Source organism: Microtus pennsylvanicus, chromosome X, assembly GCF_037038515.1.
Source record: "Microtus pennsylvanicus isolate mMicPen1 chromosome X, mMicPen1.hap1, whole genome shotgun sequence".
Lineage (NCBI taxonomy): Eukaryota > Metazoa > Chordata > Mammalia > Rodentia > Cricetidae > Microtus > Microtus pennsylvanicus.
In genome coordinates, this window is record NC_134601.1 from 29,421,352 (window position 1) to 29,440,354 (window position 19,003).

At 42.1% G+C, this 19,003-nt stretch overlaps 1 long non-coding RNA gene and 1 other non-coding gene across 3 annotated transcripts in view; both read right to left on the bottom strand.

Moving 5' to 3' along the window:
- Positions 1-10,022, bottom strand: part of LOC142840233 (uncharacterized) — a 76,742-nt gene extending 66,720 nt beyond the window's left edge. Inside the window, exons 1-2 of one of the 2 annotated variants that reach the window (XR_012908926.1) lie at positions 9,968-10,007; positions 9,110-9,150 (exon numbers count right to left, since the gene is read on the bottom strand). This is a non-coding gene — a long non-coding RNA (uncharacterized LOC142840233). Of the gene's footprint in view, positions 1-9,109; positions 9,151-9,967 lie in introns of both variants that reach the window. The other variant, XR_012908925.1, reaches the window with a different exon arrangement.
- A 7,674-nt stretch (positions 10,023-17,696) lies between these two features.
- On the bottom strand, positions 17,697-17,768 carry Trnaa-cgc (transfer RNA alanine (anticodon CGC)). The gene has a single exon. It is a non-coding gene; the product is annotated as a tRNA-Ala (tRNA).
- Between the last annotated feature and the right edge of the window lie 1,235 nt (positions 17,769-19,003).

Sequence of the window (19,003 nt, forward strand, 5' to 3'; positions counted from 1 at the left end):
CCTTTGGTGGCCATTGTGTCAAGAGCTGGCCCTGACCTTCACAGGAGGGCTAGTCCCACACCTCACCATGGGCATTGGAAAACTGGGCCTGGTGCCATGGGCATAGGTGAGCTGGCTTCGGCCCTATCCTAAGGCAGGCAGCCCCTGTGGAATGACCTGATCAGCTCAGCTACCACCCAGGCCCATATTGGGGTTCTTGGCTTGGTCCATCCTAACATCTACACCATCTAAGGCCTACTGGAATGCTGGAATTGACTGGTCCTGTGGAACAATACCTGCAGAATCTCCGTTACTTGGGGTGACTGCAGGATATCCTAGAGGAGTTTTGTTGAGGGTCCCATGATGATAGTGTACCAGAAACTAGAGGCCATGCATGAGTTCAATGACTCAATGCAATGAAAGTTTACAAGTAAATATGATGGACAAAAGGGTATACTGTGTGACTCTCCTTATATGTAGATCGTATTAAAGTGTAATAGAAGCCCTAGGACTGCTTCTGATGACTTCAGTTGGATCCCCAGGACTCACATTGTGGAAGCAGAGAAATGACTCCTGCATGTGGTCCTCTGACCTCTACACGTACACTGTAGATCATGTATGGCCTTGCCAGACACACAAAATAGGAAGACAACTAAATGTAAAAAATGTAAATGGACATAACTTACCAAACACAAAACAAAAGCCAAAAATAACCCATGTTCTTATTGCTGACTGAAATAGACTCTAAAATGATTGCTTTTTTCAAGACATATATGAGAAACAAAGGCATTAAAATATTAAAGTGAACACTTAAAAAGAAGTAAACACATACCGTTCAGGAACGAATAATTAGAAATCTAGAGTTATAATCTTAACTCCGGTGTTGTACCTCAGGCGCCATCCCCATGAAGTTTTTCTTAGACAAGGTTTCCAACTGGCTTGGAACAAGCAAGACAGGCTGGGTTGGCTGGTCAGCACACTGCAGGGATGGGCTCGCCTCCACCTTCACACAAAAGCATCTCCCGACACACCTGCTACTTTTCCTGCTGTAGTTTAACTTCATTTTCTTGATGATGCTCTCTGGGGATGGAAATCAGGGCCTCATGCCCACAAGGCCAGCACTTTACTGATTTAGCTGTCTCCCCAGCCCCACTTTTACTACCCGAGCACAAGTATTTTCTCAGTTTACACTTTAAAGTACTTTGCTTCCTGGATACGAAATTTGAAACACCACAGGAAAGCACATGTAGTACCATAAGGAAATCTGTGTCTGTCGCTGGGCTGATTCCTACCCCTAAGACACAGAGCTGTCTGCAGGGAACTCTCCTGAGAATGATCTGAGTTGAGTCCCAGCTGCCATTTTCTGTGCGCCTTGCTGTATGTGGTGGTGAAGAAGTCACTTCCCCATTTAGGAGATGGTAATCTTTAATGTGTCTGCCAGGGGCACACAGGGCTCTGCCTCGCATCCAGTGCAAAAGGATTGGTTTCCCATGACAGAAATAAGCTGAAACTTTCCCACACTGAATGGAACGATAATAGTCCTGCTAACTACTTTATGTGTTTAGTGCAGAGTCTCAGAGCAGCCCAGCCCAGCCTGGGACTCTTCCCCTTCCTCCCTCATCCTTCAGAGTGCTGCTGGTCTTCCCAGCTTAGTACACTGCCCCAGCTCAAGTATTCATTTTAATGCAAACACATTCTTAATGCTACTGTTTTCTTCTCGGCCCAGTAACATTTTCATTCCATTTTCTACATGTGTATTGTTGCATTCCCAAGAAATAAGTAATTTTATCATTGATTTCCCTACAAAAATTTATTTTATAATGATCCACATCTCTTGAAAAACCATGGACTCTAAGATGGTTTTTCTAAGAAATTTAGCATTTTCTGAGATATTTCTGGTTTTTGTTTGGTTTTCATTTTGAGGCAGGGCCTCTCTATGCTATTCAGGCTGTTCTGGAACTTCTTAGCAGTAATGATCCTGTAACCCCAGTGTTCAAATAGCTGGAAGTGCACACATTTGCCATATAAAACTAATGAAAACTGTTTTCACTATTGCCTGGCATTTGAGCATTTTTCTTTAATGTTTCACAGCAATTATTTTAATTTGTAACTAATTTTAAGGCAAAGAATGTGCATAACTTAATAATAATTATGTTGTGTATATTTCTGTGTGTATGTACACATTAATGCAGGTGCCTACAAAGGTCAGGAGAGGTCATATCTTCCTGGAGCTGTGGTACGGTCCATCAGAGATGTTGGAAATGGATGCTGGAAACAGACCTTGCGTCCTCAGCAAGAATAGAATGCACTCTTAACCACTGAGCCATCTCTCCAGGAAGACTGTAGACTGTTAAAGTCCGTTGGCCATAATAATGTTCATATTCTAAATTCCACTGTGTTTTCTCCTTGGTTCAATGACCTGGAGCTGATGCTTCTTTTTTTGTTTAGATTTTAGTTTTACTTTTACTTATGTCTGTCTGTCTGTCTGTCTGTCTGTCTGTTTGTCTGTCTGTCTGTCTTGATGGGCAGGGGCATTGACTCCTGATGGAGCTGGAGTTAAAGGCAGTTGTGAGCTATCTGCCATGGGTGCTGGGAGCCATACTCACATAAACAGTAATGACTCTCACGTCTCTTTCCTTCTGCCTCTACGTCTTGAGTGCTGGTATTACAGGTGAGGGTGAACATGCCCAGAGGGTCAAAGAACACAAAGCAATTTACATTTTGGACAATCATTCTGCCACGTGAGCTATGTCGCCCATCTCTATACTTTGGCTTTTTAAATTCACCAATGGCTTCTTTTCATGGTATAGCATTCTTATTGAACAGCTACCAGAGAAATCAAGAATATAGCTGGGAATGTCCTGCACAGCCAGGGGAGCCATAGCAGTGTCTAGGGACCACTTGTAAAAATCCCCAAATGTGCTCCCACCACATTTGTGAAGAGCTTCAAACAGGGCCGTCAGATGCTGGGCAGATCTAAGTACTGCAGCATCCTCGAGTCCAGACTCTGGCAAGGACATCATGTTCCTGAGAGAAAGTCTCCTGCCAGCAAACCTACCTTAGATGCCCAGCTTCCTCAAAGGTCAGCAACAAGGGACTGGAGGCTGCTGTTGTACTGTCTGTGGTTGTGTGTGGAGAACAATGACCCAGCCCCTGCAGAAGAATCACAAAACAGGAAAAAGGTTGGTCAAAGGATCAGACACATCCTTAAGATGAGTGATGAAGATATAAAAAAAAAGCTAATTTGGAAATATAGCATAGTGTGTGGAAATAGAAATGACAGGGAAAGGAGAACAGGATTTCCCTTGCGCAGAGATGTGAGTGTGTTTGTCCTGATGTGGGGCTGTGCCTCCCTAGGAGTATGAGGACAATGATGAAGGGTTCCCAGACATATTTGAGAAGCCGGATTCTGTGTTTGGATGTCTGTACAGCAGTAGTTCCCAGCCTGCCTAATGCTGTGACTTGTCTCTTAATACAATTCCTCATGTTGTGGTGATCCCAGCCAGAAAATTATTTTTGTTGCTTCATCATCGCTGTAATATTGTTACAGTTCAGAATCATGATGGAAATAGTTTTGGGGATAAACGTTTGCTGAAGAGGTCACAAGTCACAGGCTGAGAACCACTGTTCTAGAGTCAGAGAGATATGGAATCTTTTTAGCCCCAGCAACTTTGGTTCCCTGAGCCTGGATGTGCTGGACCCATTTTCCAAAGACAGGCTGGGCATTTCTGTGAGGAGAAAACAGAGTGAGACCCTGTGCTCTGAGCCCTGCTCCCCAATCTGTGAAATGAGAGCATTAGAATGCTCACCTAGTGATTTTAGGGTCCTTTAGTTATAATATCTGCTTTAAATACCAGTCAGAAGTTTCTGCGTATGTGGCAATTGGAATTACAGCCTGGCCTTGAACTCAGACTTTATACTGTCTCTGTGTTCCGACGTAAAATGAATGCAGGCAGATTGTAAAAAAATATATACAGCTTTAATGTAGAAATAGACTTAGAGTACCATGGTTCCCACAGAGAAACAGGAAGCAGAAGGGATGTGCTTGGCTCCTGCTAGCCCAATTTATAAGTAAACATTCGCCCGAGGCAAGCCCGCCCCCTAACGGGCAGGCTTAACCATACATCTCTGTCTCCTGAGTCCTGGGAATAAATGTGTGTGCCACGCCCACCTGTCAGAAATTCGCATTTCTAAAGGCAGTCTTCTTCTGGAGAAAGAATAGGGACAAGCAGTAGCTGCAGCACCTAGAGACTGATTTCACTTTGACTCTGCCTAAAGCCTACGCACTTGCTTCATCTGTAAACCTGCCAAGAGCAGTGCATGCTGTAGAACAACCACTTTCAAAAATACTTTAAACGTTAGGTTTGCTTTTCATTAGACAAATGTTAGATTCTTATTCTTTTGGAAATTATGCTACAGTTAGTTTTACATAGAAACGTTTACATCTGAAAATTATTCATCAGCTGACACGTTATCAAATTGATAAGTTTTACAACAACTAGTTTGGGTATTCAAACTACCCTGTGTCAATACACGTGGAACAACTGATGACAGTGAACGGAAGCACTGTGTCTCGATGTGGTCAGACAAATCCAGAGATGTTAGAGCAACGTCTCCACAAGGAAAATGCACAGCGCATACAGGTGCTATCTGCCCTCTCCCAGACAAGGCTGCACAGGGCAGCTCTCCTGCTGATCACTGCAGCATGGCTTCATCCCTCTTTCAAACTTCCATCCCTCCCCTGTCTTCTGAAACATCTCCACTCTCTCCACACACTCCTTCATCTCGCCCTCCTCAGGCCTTTCTCTGTGCAGTGCCAAGTCACCTTCCACCAAAAGGAATTAAATCATGACAATTCCATAACTCACGTTCCACAATGATCATATAATCCAAATGTCATACAGAGCTGAAAACGACACACATATTCCTTTCTATCCTATCCACAAGCAGTGTCCACATTGTCTTCAAGGTCCTGGCCACTGGCCTTGTCCTCTGCAATTAGATCCACTGTCCTCCATGGAAGCAAGCACGCCCATAATATGGCTTGTGCATGGCATTGCTTCTTTTTGTCATTCAGTACTCAGATCACATGCTAACTTCTGAAACCTTTGGGGGTAACATCACGTACCACAATCCCCATCACAACTATTTCCTATCAACTTTATGATCTTTAAAGCGCCAATAATACATTGAATTGCTCTGATTACTGATTTCTTCTGCTTACTGACAGTTTACCTATCTAACACGATATACAAGGACCCGTGCTAATCTTCACAGTGCAGGAACATGGTGCCCACAAAGGAGGCCAGTATGTGAATATCTGGATAAACATACATGAAGGAATTGATGCATATTTGACATGTCAAGTAACACACTGGTATTTACGGGAGTAGCAAGAGAACATGGTATGGAATTAAGCAGTCTGTGACTCCATATCCTAGAAGACAGAATATCAAACCCACTGGCAGTACTTGTTAACATGGACAGCCATCAGAAAGAAGTGGCTATGCCACACCCCACTTCACAAGGTTTTATTCGGTGTCTATTGTGGACCCAGATATCTACCATTTTAATAAGCACTCCCTGCAAATGTGATGCAGAAATGCATGGCCATTCGAGAAATCATCTGAAGGAATGGCTTCCATTTCAGTCCTGATCATTTAAAGGGACCCATGCAGGGTTCAGTTACCTGGGGAGTCTATGACTGCCATTGTTCCACATTGTACTGCTCTTGCTGCTACCTGCTCAACAGGATATATTCCTAGAAAGCATCACAGATCTCCTGCTGGTCACAGAGATGGGAAGAGAATAGGAAATGACTCACCTGGTGAGTCCACATGATCTTGTCACTCTTCCTAGGTAACATCTGGCAAGACCACACCACACTTGGTTCTTCTCAAAGAGCTGGTTCTGCATGGAGAGTTCACACTTTTCTCCCCTGTTCTACTAGAAGGCAGAGTAAGGGGAGACAAATCTCATGGAGAGGGGAGGAAGGCAGATGAGAATGCTCATGCACTCTACTGTACTGAATATAGGGATGGAGTAGTCTGTCTGCATCCAGTCAAGTCAAAGATGTGCAGTTACATCTTCCTCTTTGTTCATCTCACGAACCCTTCACACATACACACATGTACACATCACACACACACACACACACACACACACACACACACAAACCATTGGCTCTTACGACTCTCACATACTGAAAACAAGGGCTCATGTCAGCTTCTTGTCAACATTCTGCGTGTTTTCTCTGCCTTCCTGCTGTTCTTCTCATAGAAGAGACCTGACATTGACAGAAAGAGGAGACAAAGTGTCACTGACAACTAGCATTTGGTGATTACTGTCTTCTGGGGGTGGTCAGATAATCCAGAATTCTAGGCAGATAACACATGAAGAGCAGGTCCACCTGAATGTGTGTCCTCGCACGGGCACGTTATAGGATAATTTAACCATCACAATATATAATGATGACAAAGGAGTACTCCTTTAAAAAATGGGTGTTTCTGAGTAGACACAAACGCAAGATAATCAAAAGAAAAAAAGTGAACTTTACTCAAAGACAAGCAATGCTTGTATACTAGTAACTGCACAGGGAAGTAGGTATCAGAGCAACCCTTAGCAGGCGTCATGGTAATAATCCATATGGCAAGAACGATCCATAAACACCCCCTCTGTACACAGTCCATAGCAGACACTGCTAAAATCTGCATTTCTGATGGGAAAACAAGAGGGGAAACACACGAGTACTGACCTTTCCCTTTTTGTGTTGGGAAAAATAATATTAGATATTTTGAAAATAATTACCTAAGGATTCTTCATAATACAAACCTTTTTAGAGTTACACATACATACCTAATTCTTCACATGTACCTCTTCTTTCTCTGCAACCGTGATCTCAACACCTCCCTGATGGAGCTGGCTGGGAGGTAAAGGACTATATGATTCCAAAGATTCCATTTGGGCAAACATTTGACCTGTGGCTGCCTTAGAAAAATTCCCCCAAACTGGGTGTTGGACATTTGTTTCTTTTATCATAATGCACTTGTAACTTCAAAATAATGAAATTGAAACAAAAGCAAATATATGTTACCAAAGACATTTTTATCATAGAGAAAGAAATCTGACATTCCAACCTAAAGGAGAGCTTCTGTTAAAATCAACCCACAGACAGTTGACCACAGTGAAATGTGTAAGCTGTAATTTAAAATGCCTGTCACTGGAGATAGCATTAGGAAATATGAAATAATTAGGAAAACTTTGCCCGCTTCTCTGTAGTGCCTAGACACTGAATGGGACAAATCATTGCTGAGAGTAAAGATGTATAGATTCGTTGACTGTGGAGATATTTTGTTTCTTCCCTGACAATAAAGCTTGCCTGAGGATCAGTGTGTGCAGATAGTCACTAGTTAGCCAGAGAGGACAGGCAGTGTTGGCACTCACCTTTCCCAACACTTAAGAAACAGAACTCTGAGTTCAAGGCCATGCTGGGCTACATTACATTGATCCAGTCTAAAAGAGAAACAGAGTCAGGCAGTGGTGACTCACATCTTTCATCAAAGTGCTTTGGTGTCACACACCTTTAATCCCAGCACTAGGGAGATGGAGAATGAAAAGGAAAGTGGCTGGGAAAAGAGAGGAATATAAGGTGGGAGGAGATAGGAGATCCAGGCATTCAGTCTGAGGTCTTGTAGAGACAGGATTCTCCATTTGGTCTGAGGATTTTGTCGAGGAAAGAACTAGTGGCTGGCTGCTCTGCTGTTATGATCTTATAGCTCCAACCACTTAATATCTGACTCCAGATTTTATTATTAAGACCAATTAGAATTCACTCTGCAATCCCCTTCATGCAATGGAAGATACTGGTGTCTATTCTCCTCAAACAGACCTATAGATCCAGTGCAATACCAACAGAACTCTAACAGACTTTTCATAAATGAATGGGCTTATCCTGAAACTCACAGTGAGTATGAAAAACCCCAGCTTGAAAACAACCTTGAAAAGGAACAGTGTTGGAGGATGAACACCTGACTTCCAGACTCCTTATAAACCTAGAGAAATGAAGACAGCGTGCCTGATTGGAAATGACAATAAGACAGAAAAGAATATGAAGGGGACAGAAGAGTCACACACGTGTGAGGGGACACTTTTAGCAAAGACACAAAGACCCTTCAGTGAAGCAGGCATATGCTGGTCACTGAGGTTTTCTGGGACTCCCTGTAGTGGTAGGGAGGAGCAGTCCAGTACCTTGACCAGCAGCCTGAGGATCACCCTGTCCTTTGACGACCTTGACCCTGGTAAACTGGATCTAGGCTGCAGAAAAGAATTTCAGAAAAAGCCAGGATGAAGCAAAGGTTGTGAGCGTATTAATGCTTTGGACAGAAGCTCACATAGAATAAGGATGGCTCATGCATGACGGCCTGAGTGAGGACTAGAGAGAGCCATGAGATTAGGTGTCAGTACAAAGGGTGTGTGAGGAGGGCAGGAGAGTGAGAAATGTGAAGATTTTTATGGCTCTCAAAGTTACATTGTTTAAAATTACATGTAAGAATACTTGGAGTCTTTAAATGGGTTCTGTTTTCCCATTAGGAAAAATATACAATACGTTATTAAAAAGTCAAAAATAAAAAATAATTTTTTGAAATGTTCTTATCGCTTTGAAAATTTCTTTTAGTAAATTAAATTGTAAAGTTAATATGTGATTTTACAAGTATTCTTGTCCTAAGTTAGCACAATTAATTAATTAATTTTTATTTGTTTACTGTTTTTCCACAGGGAAGTCTGTGTACCACATGAGTGAGTACCTACTCTCACAGAGGGCACCAGAGTTTGAGATGTCATGATATCTGCGTAGCACTAACACCGACCAGGGAGATCTGGGATAGCTGATGTAACATACTCACTTCACAGTGCCTTGATCCTTCCACCCACCTGAGATGACAAGGCATTTAGGCACATGGGATCACATTTAACCTCAAAGAGCTGCTAATGAACAGAAGATGAGGTACTGTTATCATATTGAATGGTTAAGGATGGGGATAGGGAACTAACTCACCCTTAATGTCCCAATGTCCAGTTCACACTTCCTGTCTGGTGGACATCACAGCACACTGGGTTCTTCCCCATGAACTCCTGCTTCTGGGTTGCAGAGATTAAACCCTTTGCTTTACACTAGAAGGTAACATAAGGGAAAAGAAAACTCATGAAATAGAGGAAATCAGGATGAGGAGGCACATAAATCCCAGGGGATGCAATGATGGTGCCTTGTCTGTGCAGACGACATCACTGGAAGGTACACAATGATGTTTTTCATCCTCCCAGGTCAACTCACCACCCTGGGCATATACAGTGATAACTGTGACTGTAGACATCTGGGAATGTGAGCTTGTGCATTTCCCATTCCCGTGGCAAGAACTCCCCCTCTCTGTGTGCACTCAGGCCCCTACTTTCATGCCACAGCCTACCATGGGCAGCACAAAGGAGGCAAGGGAAATCTGCCAACCACATAAATACACAGGATTTGTTTTCTCTCAATTGAGGCCCTGAAAATTATTCTTTGAGGTGGGCCTCATTATTTCCTTTCCACACAGGGCTCAGATAGTACAATGCTTAGACCCAAGACATTCTCCAGAGGCACCAGATGAACATTGATGCCATCTTAAATGGATTCCTCTGGCCAATATTGGGACAAATGGAGCATGGAAATAGAGAACGGCAATAGAGAGGATAACAGTTTGGGAAAATGGGTGTTGAGCCATACTGATATAAGTCAGCACATGAGTAAAGAACTACGGAGATATGTAAGCAGTATACTACACACCAGGTCAACATTGAAGAGGACCAGGAGAATTATAACACATAACCTATCACGGCAGTAAGTGATTAACTAACTTTCACAATATATATATATCCAGGGACATATATGCACAAGCATGAGTATATACACAACACACACTAACAAATGTCAAAGTAAACACACAGCTCTCACCTCAAAGGAAGAAGAGAGTTCACTCTGGAGTCAAATATCTGTGAGTAAACATGAGAGAGACAGGTTTATGTTAGTACAAATTGCATGTTACAATGTGGAAACAGATTCATGAAATTTCTATAATAACAGAATGAAGAAAGTACAGACTCTATTTAAGTACATTGGTGATAATATTAAGTAGACTAGTATGGTAAAGCAGAGAAACCTCAGCTACAGGCACTAGCTACTATGTGATGACATGCAGTCCTTTGACTGGTAGAAACTTAAAGCTTTGTTAAGGAGACATATTCTGATATTTTAAATTTGAGGTCCAACGTCATCTGTTAGTGACAAGGTGTTAGGTAAGTCCAACATAGGGGGCCCAATGAGTGGCTACTCATGGGCTCAAGAGAACACGAAGGAAATTGTAATTAGGCCCTGGGACTGTGACTTCCACCATCTCCATATCACTGCAGGTCTAAGAGTCAATCAACCAGTCTTTGCACACCAGCCTCTGCCAAGGAATTCCTGTACACACACACACACACACACACACACACACACACACACCTCTCATTCTCACTCTCCTAGCTCCCTGATGTTTACTGAGAGCTCAAGGGGTACAACCACATTACAACAGATTCATCTCTGACCACACATGGGATGGTGAGAGCTACTAACATATACCGTTTGAATGAGATTCCTGTGACGATGGTCATGGACTTCTCTCTTGGACATTTCTCTCATTTGTTTCAGACTGTCAATAATAACCTGTAAAGGCCGATTAGAAAATAGAGACAAACTGCATTACACATCAAATAACGTTTTCTTCATGCTTTCAACAAAAAATGTCCTTTGTAAGTTTCATTGACACTTGGTTCCTGAAGGTTTAAAGATGATTTAATAATTTGTTCACAAAAAAATTCGTAGGAATTGTGTTTTAAAATAATAGCAGTTATAGCTGAATCCAAAAGTGGAAATACTTGTGTATGATCCTGACACATACATCCATAGTGCTGATAGGCTGAGAGATTTCCAAACATTGCTGAATTGGAGACAACCTTTCTTAATGAAAGACAACTATGTTCACGGCTCATACAAATCATTGTTAGTAAGATGTCTGTTGATTCAAAACTGAGCTACAGATTCAATGCACTAACAATAAAATTGCACTTATTCTTTTTAAAAATTGAGTCGACAACTCTAAACATATTAGATTAAATACATAGCTTGTGGAAAAACCTTAGAAACAGACAAATGTTAGAGAACAGAATTGCCTGATAGGAGACCTCTGTTTGAGCCTACAGTAATTGGACCAGCATGCTATTGAATCAAAGTTGGCAAGAAAAAGTCCAAAACCAACAGTCCACGCTCACATCCACACATTTACAGACCATTGCCTATACAAAGTCAACATTTTTCCTGTATCCGATGCTGGCATCAAGCTTGTATGTAGTGTGTGCTGAGAAGAACTGACCATACTCCTGCTGCAGCCTCTCAGGCACTGGGATTACTGGAATATATACCATGACTGGATTATTGGAAAACTGATGTTTCACAAATAAACAAGGCAATTTGATGCAGAAAGATGGCCTTTCAGAAGCAATGCTGAGGCAAGTACATGTCCAAACCCACAAATATAAACTAAGACCTACAGCGTATCATATGTGAAGACCATTCAAAATAGATTACAGATGTAAAAATATAAAAATCAGCCTATAAACGTCAAACAGAACACAAGAAGAAAATCCCTGTCACTGGGTGCCAGGCAAAGATTTCTTAGACAAGACACCGAATAAAACCGTAATTGAAGAACTAGAGAAGGTGGGATCTTACAGTTTAAAATCTCCTGCTCTTCCAAGACATGGATGAGAATTGAGATGATAAGTCTGAGGCTAGGAGAAAAGTTAGAAATACATATATCTGATAAAGCATTTCTATGAATTCTACACAAAACCTCAAATGTCAGTCAGAAAGTAGTCATTGAGACCCGTGAAAGATTTCAGGTGTGCTTTTCAAGGGGGCATTGATAGGATCGCCCCCTGTATAGAGATTCATTAGAGATATTAAGGCCATAGGCAGCGTCGCAGGGATTCTGAGGAGAGATCAGGGCCACCTGGCAGGGCAGGCCCACGGAAATGGAAATTAAAATGCCAGACTGGTGCCAAGCACAAAGTGTCCCGCACCTGCAACCCCTTCACGAGACAGCCAAGGCAGGAGAATCACCGAGAGTTCTGAGCCAGGGTAGGACACAGTGAAATGCTGTCTCAAATCCAAACAAAACCGCAGATTACTAAAAAGAAAATCCTTAAGCAAGTGCGTATTTTAGCACTCATCTGAGACATGTAGGGTAGTTATGGACTAGTATTTAGGCTTTCCCTCTTAAATCTCACCAGTCCTGTGGGCGAGCAATCTCATGGCCTTTTCACAGAGAGGGACCTGTGCAGAAGGGGCCAGGGGAGAAGGGGGCTAGTGGAGAGGAAGGTGCTGGCTGGTCATCCAGTGGTAAATAAGGCTGGGAATAAATAGCTGAATATTAACTCATTCGAATAATATTCAAACTGTTCAAATACAAATCAATTGCTTTCTTTTGTGTTTGCCCAGAGATCTGACTGACTGCAACTTGGAAAGAAGACAGCCCTGCTATCTCCCTTCCCTCTTAAATATCACCGATCCTAAGGGCGAACAATCTCATGCACAGAGTAGGAAGTCGGGATCACAGAGTGCTCATTTGGCCTCATTTCCCTCCTGCTCACTCTCCCACAACTGCCCTCCTGGACAATGGCTCCAGCACAGCCCGGTACAGAACAGCACAAGAGGAGGCACAATGGTCCCAAGTCTCTCTCCTTCCAGAGATACACAGGCTGCAATCCCCGAGATAGGAGTGGTCCTACTTGGGTCTGGAATCCCTGCATCTGCCTCCCAACTTTCATGAAGAATCTGGTGCTCACTTCCGTGAATCCATAAGCTCAACTCAGTCCAAACACCAGGAACGGAATGCTGCTTTCAGGACATTGTCCTGTTGCCATTGAAAATGGTCGCCATAATGACCCCGGTTTCTATGACAACCGCAATGCTGCCTCCCCCTTAGTAACCAGGAATGGCTCGGCCCAGCCCTCCCTTTCTTCCTCTCAGAGCAAGAAGTCTTCACCCTTGTTTTAACCCAAGAAAGCATACCCATCATCTGAGAAACTGTCCCCACTACGAAAGCAGAGCTTTCTTTTTTGTTCGCTCTGTGAACAAAACATCCCTGGAAGGATGCCCACGTTCTACTCACCAAACCATGGCGGTGTCTATGGAAATGTTGTCACAAAAATGAACATTGCTGTCACAGTGACAAACGAACAATTTTTTATTACTATAGCTCTATGTTGAAGTTTTAAGTCAGGGATGGTGATGCCTCTGGAAGTTCTTTTATTGTACAAGAATGTATTAAGTATTCTGAGGGTTTTTTTGTTTTTGTTTTATATGAAATTGAATATTGTTCTATAAGTCTGTGAGCAATTGTGTTTGGATTTTGATGGGCATTTCTTTGACTCTCTAGAATGTTTTTGGTAAGATTGCCATTCATATTATGTTGGTCCTACCTATCCAAGAGCATCCATGAGCGTGAGAGATCTTTCCATTTTCTGATATCTTCTTCAGTTTCTTTCTTTAGAGACTTAAAGTTCTTGTCATACAGGTGCTTCAGTTGTTTAGTTATAGTTACCCCAAGAGAATTTATATTTTTGGCTTTTGCAAAATTGATATTTCTCTGATTTCTTTCTCGACCCGTTTATCACTTGTATATAGGACGGCTACTGATTGTTTTGAGTTGATCTTGTATCCTGCCACATTATTGAAGGTGTTTGTCAGCTGTAGGAGTTCTCTGGTAGAGTTTTTGTGATCACTTATATGTACCATCATATCATCTGCAAATAATGAAAGTTTGACTTTTCTTCCTTTCCAATTTGCATCCCTTGATCTCCTTTGCTGTCTTATTGCTCTAGCTAGGTCAACAAATACTATATTGAAAAGATATGGAGAGAGTGGACATCCTTGTCTTCTTCCTAATTTTAGTGGAATCACTTTGATCTTCTCTCCATGTAATTTGATGCTGGCTGTTGGCTTGCTGTAAATTGTTTTTATTGTGTTTAGATAGGTTCCTTGTATCAAGATCTCTTCAATATTTGTACTACAGATGGGACTCAAACTACCTCATATTCCACATATAGTACTTGGGGCATGTACCCCAAGCACACTTCAACCTACCAGAAGACACTAGCTATTTCATGTTCATTGCCGCTCTATTCCCAATAGCCTCAAATTAGAAACAACCTAGATGTCTCACAATAGAATAAGGGATAAAGACAATGCTGTACACTTATATAAAAGAGTATTTTTCTTATTTTAGAAAAAAAAGACATCATGAAAATTGCAGGTTAATGGATGGAACTAGAAAAAAATTTCTGAGTGAGGTAACCCAGACTCAAAAGGCAAACACGGTATGTACTCACTTCTAAGTGGATATTAGATGTAAAGCAAAGGGTAACCAGGCTGCAATCCAGAGCTCCAGAGAAGCTAGGTAACAAGGAAGACCCAAGGAGGGATGCATGGATCGCCCTGGGAAGGGGAATTAGATGAGATCACCTGGGTAAACTGGGGGTGAGGAGGTGGTGAAGGAGAGGCAATGGGGAAGGAGAACATGAGGGAACAGGATGGTCATAGAAAATGGAGTGGGAAAGCAATGAAAGAGGGAACTTGATAGAGACAGTCACTATGGTTTTAGGGAGAAACCTGGTGCTAGGGAAATTCCCAAGAATCCACAAGGATGATCCCAGCTAAGATTCCTAGCAGTAGTGGAGAGGGTTCCTGAACAGGCCTGTGACACCCGATTTTGTGTTACACCCTCGGTACAGTTCGCGTGCCACTGTACCATCTGCGAGTCGGGCAAAGGACTGGAGATTGAAAGAACACACAAAGAAACCAGGGTCATTAGGAAGAAGATCAGCCGAATGCCAGTTTATACAGATTTGGGGGAGTCCTTATCTACCTGACTGCTGCACAAGGATCTCTGCCCAGGTGGGTGGGAAATTACCATATTAACAATGGAGACAATGACCTGCAGCTAATCACCAGGTGGGGCAGGGAGAGCACAGAAACAAACAGGATGCTTTGTCAGCTGACCAGAAACTGTCCTCCAGATGCACCCCAAGGAACAAGGGCAGACCAGGGCCATACACTGGCCTTCCCCTATTACCAGATTGGTGACTACCCCAACTATCATTACAGAGGCTTCTCCAGTAATTGGTGGACTCAGATGGGCCTTCTGTATGTGGAGAGATAGTTGTGTAGTTTGGACTATCTGAGGGGGCCCCCAGCAGTGGGATCAGGTTCTATCCTTGGTGCTCAGCCTTGTTTTTTGGTGCCCATTCTCTGTGTTGAGATGTGATGCTATCTTTAATGCAGGAAGGAGGGACTTGGTCCTGCCCCAAATTAATGTGCCCTTACCCCTTGGGAGTAATAGAGAATGTGTGGGCTGGGGTGGAGAGGCAAGGGGAGTGTGAGCAGAGGTGGGAGGGAGAACTGTGGATGAAATGTCAAATGAAATTTTAACAAACAAATTGAACAATTTAAAAGACTATGGAACCCACCCCCCAAATCCTCTTAGCCAAGACTGGTGGTTCATGCCTACAATCTCAGCATTTAGCACATGGAGAAAATAGAATGCAAAATAAAATAATAAACATTACTCATTATATATGATAAATAAAATACAAACGTACAAGAAAATTTCTCACATAAATATGATAATAATTCACCATTGTTGCAACACTCTCTTTTTATTGTATTTATTGAGCTATGAATTTTCTTTGCTCCTGTCTCTGCCTCCTCTCTCCTCTTCTACCCTCTCCCATGACCCCCCACACTCCCATTTTATTCAGGAGATCTTGTCTCTTTCACCTTCCTGTGTAGATTCATGTATATTTCTCTTAGGGTCCTTTGATTTATGTCTAAAAGCCACTTATAAGGGAATACATATTATATTTTTCTCTCTGAGTCTGGGTGACCTCAATATGTTTTTTCCAAATCCATCCATTTTCCTACAAAATTCAAGATGTCGTTATTGTGTGCCACATTTTCTTTACCCATATTTCAATTGAGGTGCATCTAGGTTGTGTCCACGTTCTGTCTATGACAAATAATGCTTCTATGAACATAGTTGAGCACATGTCCTTGAGGAATGATTGAGCATCCTTTTGGTATATTTCCCAAAGTGGTATTGCTGGGTCTTGTGGTAGGTTGTTTCCTAATTTTCTGAGAAATCGCCATATGGATTTCCAAAGCAGCTATACTGGTTCGCATCCCTCCAGCAATGGAGGAGTGTTCATTTTACCCCACATCCTCTCCAGCATAAGTTGTCATCAGTGTTTTTCATCTTGGCCATTCTTACAGGTGTAAGATGTAATCTCAGAGTTGTTTTGATTTGCATTTCTCTGATGACTAAAGATGTTGAACATTTCCTTAAATGTCTTTCAGTCATTTTAGGATCATCTGTTGACAGTTCTCTGTTTAGGTCTGTACCCCATTTTTAGTGGATTATTTGTTCTTTTCATGACCAATTTCTTGAGTTCTTTGTATATTTTGGATATCAGCCCTCTGTCTGATGAAATATCAGAAGTATCAACCACATAATTGTTGGGAGGAGTGAGCTGCTTAGCCCCGAAATTATCACTCAGAAACTGTATTATTTAAATCACTGCTTGGCCCATTAGCTCTAGCTTCTTATTGGCTAACTCTGACATCTTAATTTAACCAATCTTCATTAATCTGTGCATTATCACGAGGTCATGGCCTACCAGCAAAGTTTCAGAAAGGGTAATTCATTGGTCCATGTGTCTGATTTTATGCCAACACCAAATTACAACAAAGGGAGATCTGACTGACTGCAACTTGGAAAGAAGACAGTCCTGCTATCTGCCTTCCCTCTTAAATCTCACTGATCCTATGGGCGAGCAATCTCATGCACAAGTAGGAAGTCGGGATCACAGAGTGCTCATTTGGCCTCATCTCCCTCCTGCTTACTCTCCCACAACTCCCCTCCTGGACAATGGCTCCAGCACAGCCTGGTACACAACAGCACAGGAGGAGGCACAATGGTCCCAAGTCTCTCTCCTTCTGGAGATACACAGGCTGCAAGCCCCAGGGTAGGAGTGGTCCTACTTGGGTCTGGAATCCCTGCATCTGCCTCCCAACTTCAGGAAGAATCTGGTGCTCACCTCCGTGAATCCATAAGCTCAACTCAGTCCAAACACCAGGAACTGAATGCTCCTTTCCAGGACTACTCTGGTCTCCATTTGAAACCGGTCGCCATAAGGACCCCGGTTTCTATGACAACCACAATGCTGCCTCCCCCCATAGTAACCAGGAATGGCTCCGCCCAGCCCTCCCTTTCTTTTTCTCAGAGCAAGAACTCTTTACCCTTGTTTTCACCCAAGAAAGCATACCCATTATCTGAGAAACTGTTCCCCTACGAAAGCAGAGCTTTCCTTTTTTGTTCGATCTGTGAACAAAACATCCCTGGAAGCATGCCCACGTTCTACTCACCAGACCATGGCGGTGTCTATGGAAATGTCGTCACGGTGACAAATGAGCAATTTCATCCAATAATTAGCTATGCATATATGACTTCATCACGGGACTTTAAAGTCTGGGTCACCTTGCACAGAAACACCCTGAAAAATAAAATCAAAGGCCAAATATAATGTCTTGGGGATGCCGGAGCTCGAACCCGGAGCCTCATATATGCGAAACATGTGCTCTACCTCTGAGCTACATCCCCACACCTGCTAACAGCTTCATCAAAGCCCATGTGAATTCAGAGACACCGAGCCAACATTCAGAATCTCTGCAAGTGTCTGCATCAGGTCCTTTGAGCATATTGGATTCCAGCTTGAGTTTACTGCTTTGATAGGATTCTTGGGACATTTCTTGCATGAGAAAACAATCTATTTTCAATCAAAGAAAAAATAATAACAACAACAATAATAACAACAAACCATATATTCTTTGAAGCAAGGTAAGCTAACAATGAATGATACTTTGAATTATTCAGTTCCATCAATTTTACTTCAACTTTACTTTGCAGTTCGTTCGACATGCCAGTATCATGGGGAATTAATAATTATATGTTGCTGATATGCGGTCATATCTGAGAGTATGAGTAGCTTCCGAAAACCCTCTCTAGCATACCTCCTTTCTCTTTTAAAACACGCCTTAGTTTCCAGGCTTGAAAGGCAGTTTTTATAATCTTGGTCAGGCTGGTCATTTTGTTTCTTAACGTTGCCAATACTGTCCATCACTCTATTTATGGCAATAACTAAATGTGCGGTGGCTACTGAATTATGTCCTCCTTTACACACATCATCTAGTATATGTCTCAATATACAAAATCATTAAAGAAATACTGTATGTATGTTCAGATGAGTGAACTGTTGCCTGTTGCTGAGGTTGTTTTCAATTTCAGTGTCTTGTATATAAAGCTGTTGTGAACTGAAATAAATAAGTCTTTAAAAGAAAATATGTCATCTTTCTCCAGGTTATATATTTGGGTTGTGATGGCCAGATGACAATTAACATATGAAGAAACAGAAAATGATTTTTCCAAGTTATTGTCCTGTTTTCCATGGCCACCAGCAGTGGGTATGAGAGTTTCATCCTCCACAGACTTGCCAGGTCTTCATATGACAAGTCTTTATTTCTGAGTATTTTATGGGGGTGTCGAGAGTCCCCTCAGAGTCACCTGTCTCTCTTCCCTAAGTGTTAAGGATGTTGATGCTGTATGTTTCTCTTAGTGGAGCATCTACTCATCCTTCTGGACAACTTTTATTTCCTGAATTGTCTATTTTCTTAGTGTCTCCTTTAGAAGCTTTCTGTATTCTGGATACAAGAAGACCGTCATCTGATATAAAAATTTCCCACATTCATTTTCCCAGGTAATAAAAATATGTTTCTATCATATATTTGGAAGAATAGACATTTTCTCACTTTATGGAATTCTTAACAATCCAGTTCTTC